Raw genomic sequence first — 6,000 nt, 5'->3', positions numbered from 1 at the left:
ATGAGGTGTTGTACAAGCGAGGCTTTTCTCAACCCTACTTAAGATGCCTGGCTCCTGACGAGTCAAACTATGTTCTGAGGGAAGTTCATGAAGGATCGTGTGGAAATCATTCAGGGGCAAGGTCCCTTGTCCATAAGATCGTCCGTGCTGGCTACTATTGGCCAACAATGCAGGCAGACGCTAAAGCCTATGTCAAGGTATGTGACCAATGCCAGCGTTATAGCAATGTGCCTAGACAGCCGTCAAAGTATCAGACCCCAATGATAGCCCCATGGCCCTTCGCACAGTGGGGACTGGATATCCTGGGTCCTTTTCCCATAGGAGTCCGGCAAATGAAGTTTTTGGTGGTAGTGATAGATTACTTTACCAAGTGGGTAGAAGCCGAGCCTCTTGCATCAATCACTCAGCAGAACGTGAAGAATTTTGTATGGAAGAATATCCTATGCAGGTTCGGAGTACTCAGGGTATTAGTATCTGACAACGGACGTCAATTTGACAACTCACCCTTTAGGGACTTCTGCAATCATTTTGGAATCAAGAATCACTATTCTTCACCCTCCCATCCACAGGCAAATGGGCAAGCGGAAGTAGCAAACCGATCCCTGCTGAAAATCATCAAGACTCGGCTTGAGGGGGCAAAAGGGATATGGCTAGACGAGCTACCAGGTGTTCTTTGGGCCTATAGGACGATTGCACGAACTCCGACAGGAGAGACCCCTTTTAAACTAGCCTATGGGAGTGAAGCCGTCATACCAGCGGAGGTCCATATGGCAAGTCACCGAGTGATGGAGTACCAGGAGAAAGACAACGGGGAACAACTTTGCCTTGACCTCGATCTTATTGATGAGGTAAGAATGGATGCGGAGCAAAGGACGGCAAGGTACAAAAATCTCATGGCTAGACAGCACGATGCCATGGTAAAACCCAGACGGTTCGGTGTGGGGGACCTTGTCCTCAAAAGGGTCTCCTTGGCAACCAGGAACCCAGCTCATGGAAAACTGGGACCCAATTGGGAAGGACCCTACAGGGTAATCAATTGCAAAAGGCAGGGGTCCTACTACCTAGAAGCCTTGGACGGGCGGAAGTTAGAGCATCCTTGGAACGTGGAACATCTGCGAAGGTACTATCAGTGATGAGCAAGGACGAGGGGAAGTCTGGCAAAATTACAGTTGAGATTTGCGTGTTTGTTTATATCTACTTTTGCTTTTACTACTGTTATGGTGTGTTATGAATAAAAGTGCACTAGTTCTTAAACTTTTGCACTACTTAATAAAGCGCTAGCTTATGAAAGACGATGCTATGTACTTGAGTATCTTAATAAGGCACTAGCTTGTAAGCATGTGCCAAATTTGTGAACAATGTTCATGTAATAATATGGTTTGGATTTCTTATGTATTTGAGTTCCAGTTTCCCTGATAATACCTACGGACGAGGCAAAAGCCTTGGACAAGTAGAATCTCTGGACGAAGGCATGCTCGTCCAAGCTTTTCTTTAAACGAGGATAAAGCAAAGAAAAAAAATGCTAAGGCATGCTCGTCCAAGTTTTCCTGTAAACGGGGATAAAGCAAAGAAAAAAAAATGCTAAGGCATGCTCGTCCAAGCTTTCCTTAGAAAAGAATGAGGATAAAGCAAAGAAAAAATGCTAAGGCATGCTCGTCCAAGCTTTCCTTAGTCAAAGCCCACTCGTCTAAGAAGGAAAGTAGGCCTTAACGCATTACATCCCAACGACGAGCATATGGTTAAGACGATTACAAACTCGTGAAAATACGAGTAATAATAGCCTAAAGGGCAGGCAAAATAAGCATCATCGTCCTAAGCTAGTCGTCCATGAGGGAATTGTGTAAACGATCACCTAATACTTGTGAATATTGCTTAAAAGGCAATGGAATAACATAAAAATGAATAAACTCGTCCATGAAACAATAATAATAATCGAAAGTAAACATTCATTAAACATTAAAGGGTGGACGACCATCGTCCAAAAACCCTTAAGAAATAAGCCTTGAAAGGCAATTGTTTATGAACTTGCTAAAAGTACTCTAGACGAGGTAAATGTATTATACATCTAAAAAAAAGGGGGGGGGGGGCAAAACACTTGAACAAATAGTAATAAAATCTTTCAACAATAAAAGATCAGGCGTCAGGGTCGTCTTCAGCGGGTCTGGTCGAGGCATCGTCTTCAACGTTGACATCCTCAGAGCTGGTCTGAAGAAAAGAACTAGCAGCACCTCCAAGTTGAAGGACGATAGGACTGAAATCAACTTCTGGAAATTTTTCTTTCGCCTCCATGTGAAAGTCTTCAAATCCAGCCGCATAGTTGGCGTCCAGAAGGTCCGTAAACTGCTTTGAAGCCCTAAATTCCTCCACGGCCTCATCCCTAGCCCTCACAAGGGAATTGCTTAGCTCGTCGATCTTCTTCTGAAAATGGTCAAGACGAGAGTCCTTTTCCACTACATCAGCCTTTAATTCCTCGACGAGGTTTAGCAAACCCTTGGCTGCGTCCTTAGCCTCGGCAGCCGTCTCAGCCCAGCCCTTGCACTCATCCTTGACCTCCTTGATCCTCCTCTCCAACAGCAGCCTCGTCCTGTCCAGCTCAGTAGCCTGCCTGGACGCAGCTATAAACTTGGACATGGCCTGCACAAACAAATAAGAATTTTTGTATCAAGCAAAGTAAACAAGCATAAAAAACTAATGACGGGAACAAATTTGTATGTTACCTTGAAAAGATCGTGGACACCCGAGTGCTCAAAATCTTTCAGGGACATGTTGTAGCATGCAGCCACGTCCTCGTCAGACACTGCCTGTTGGAACCTCTCCCAAGCCAAGCCCTCACTCTCAAGAAGGTTGGCCACAACATCAACGGGAGGTTGGGATGAGGGAGGCACGCTGGTCTTGGACGGTGGAGTGGGAGCAGGCTCAGACAACTCCACGTCGAAAATTTGGACGGACGGTGGTTGAGGAGGAGGAACAGGGACAGCAGGAGAGACGACCCCAGACTTAGACGACTTCCTGTGCTTGGCCCTCCGGCTGGGGAGGTTTTCAAGATTGATAGCCTTTGACAGGCTCCTCTTGTCGCCAGCAGCAGGACGAGCCCTCGTCTCGGTGTCTTGCTTAGGACGCTCGTCTGCGACTCCCTTGCCTTTGTTTTCCTTCATTGTAGCCATCCCTAAAATAAATAATTATAATAATAAGTAAAAAAAAAGAAAAAAAAAAAAGAAAGAAGAGGAGAGGAAGTGCAAGACGAGAACTCACGTCGACGGACTGTAATTTCGTGGGTTAAGGCTTCAGGAGAGGGCTCGAGGCCAAGTCCCCAAATTGCAAGACGCTGCAAAGTGACCAAAGAGTGGAAGTCCCTCTCTGGATGAAGACGAGCTTTCTGAACGCGTCCTAGATGGAATTTGCTCAACGATGGCCTCCTAACACCTGCAACAAGAATGAGGATATTAGCTCAGAAAGATACATAATAAAGGTAATGCTGTGGTAGTGGTGAGCATACCTTCAGGACGAAGGTTCCCTAATTCTCCTGTATATGGGGGAAATGAATCTCTGCCCACCTCAGCAGGACGTCCTGCCCAAGGACCTAAGACGAAGAAGAACTCCGTCTTCCAACTCCTATCTGAGGTAACCAAAGATTTTATTATCCTACAGTCTTTTCTCCTGGCCGTGAACTAATAAAAGCCACGAGATTGACTAATTTCAGAGGGTTTATAACAAAAAAGGAACTCGTCCACGGTAAGAGGACGATCCCCTTCAAAAACCTCTCTCCACAAAACTTGCATAGAAACAACTAGTCTCCATGCATTAGGATTTAGTTGACACAAACCTATACCTAACCTAGAAAGTAACTCCCTAGCGAAAGCATTAAGAGGAAGTCTAAGACCCCCTAGGAGATAGGTTTCGTAAACCCCAACACCAAAATGAGGTTGGCAACACCATTCATTACGGACGACCAATCTGGGATTTAGCTCGTCTGGAATTTGGTACTAACTTCGCAGGGATGCTAATTTTCTCTCGTCTGTCCTGGCCGGAGTCCCTACAGCACATCTATAAACAGTCTCAACAACCTCGTCCCTCTTAGTGGGCGAAGAGGCACTAGAGGGGCCAGCCTTAGACCCCAACAACACTCTCGTCCTAAACTCCTCCTGGAACACTTCTAAGGGAACCCCAGGAACCCCAGAAACATACTCGTCTGTGGTATGGCCATCGCTACTACTCCTATCACTACTAGAGCCACTATAGCTAGTCGTATTGCGATACTCGTCTATCTCCCTATCAACACTATTGCTAGACGAAGAAAAAATCTCAGACATTGTGGAAATGTAAGGGAAGCCTAAAGACGAGCGTAGAGAAAATACCTGGTTCTAGACGAAGGAAACTAGAGATGCTGGAATACTCCTAGACGAGGCGATGGACGAGAGATGTCAAACGAGAGAATTTGAAAAATGGAGAGGGTATGGGAGGAAAACCACTATTTATAGGCGTTGAAAAGTAAAACCTGAAACGAAGTGTCCAATCAAGAAAAACCACGTGGCAGCCTCCTCAAAAACCCAAATCGACACAACGGTTGATCCGAGTAAATAATGACGCGTGGCATAATTTGGGGTCCCCTTTACCTTGAGACACGTGGAATAATATATTGAAACGAGTCCAGAAACCAAAGAGTTTTGGACGACCTTTAAACAGGGGGCAACTGATAGGGTGCTGATTTAGCCTATCTCCAAGTCGTCCATAAAGGTCGTCCATAACCTGGCTACCATCGTAAATACCCTCAAGAACCTACCCAAAATTACCTCGTTGAAGGAAGAAGAGTTCTGGAGGAGGTAAGCATCACCAGAATGATGCACTCGTCCAGATCGCTAATAACCTCGTCCTGAAAGAATTCGTCTGTTAGACGAAACAGCCCCTGCGCATACCAGTACACATTCAAGGAGTCCCAGGACGAGGGTACCATACTTAGGAAAATCTCCGAGCATGGCGTGACAATCCCTTATCCCACGCATAACCGCCAGGTATCCGTTGTGGAACAGAAGCATAACTCCCAAACGGTTATGCAAGTTACACTTGATTCCTACCTCTCCTCGAATCTAGGAGAGGTTCCAATCTTGATAACCGCCTGTAAGAACACTATAAAAGGGCTGTTTCGGACAAGGCCAAGGTACGTTCATTTTTTACTCCAAAAAAGTTGGAACTCATAACATGGAGAGACAAACTAACTTTGTCATCGGAGGGTTTTCGGCCGGCAACCCCGGCCGCCTTTGATTCGCTTTTCTTTCTTTTTTCAGGCCGTAGAAAGAACCAGTAGTCCTTTCAAGTCCGAAGCATCCAGCCTACTGATCTTCTTTGCATCATCAATATATATTTAGGGTTGTGAGAAAAGAAAGCTCAAACACATACTCACGGATTGGATGAAAAATAACTCTGAAAAATTGAGTTTCATAAACCTCGATAGATAGCCATCTATCGAGCTAGCTGTCGAGCCACGACCTTCAACAACTTTTAAATCTCGATAGATACTAGTTGTTGAGCTAGCTGTCGAGATTTAAAATCTAGCACTTCTTCACTTGATTCTTGGACAGACTTGCATGACTTTAACACTTGAACTTGAAATCTTGTTTCTTGAAGTATTAAACACATCCTAGATCTGCCCAATTACAAGTAAAGTGTGTTTTGTTAAAAGATTAACCAATACATAAAATGTTGACATATGTTTCTAACATCGAATCACATATGTCCTAACATGCTATAGCACGAATGTTTAGTCTTCTTGCATGCATTTAATGCTTGGTTAAAGAGCCAATGCGAAATCTCATCATCTTAAGTGTGCATGAGATATGATGTTTATCAAATATAATTTTGTTGCATCTTAGCTCATCATAGATTCAAAAAGTTGGAGAAGACATGTCAAACTTCATGTAGTTATTCAGCCTTGGGCTTTTGGAGTTTTATTGAACACACTTTTTGGCTCTCCAAACTATGAATCCCAAGTTTTTCGCTCTTGAA

This window comes from Castanea sativa, chromosome 3 (assembly GCF_040712315.1).
Source record: "Castanea sativa cultivar Marrone di Chiusa Pesio chromosome 3, ASM4071231v1".
NCBI classification, from domain to species: Eukaryota; Viridiplantae; Streptophyta; class Magnoliopsida; order Fagales; family Fagaceae; genus Castanea; species Castanea sativa.
This window is presented reverse-complemented; position numbering follows the sequence as displayed.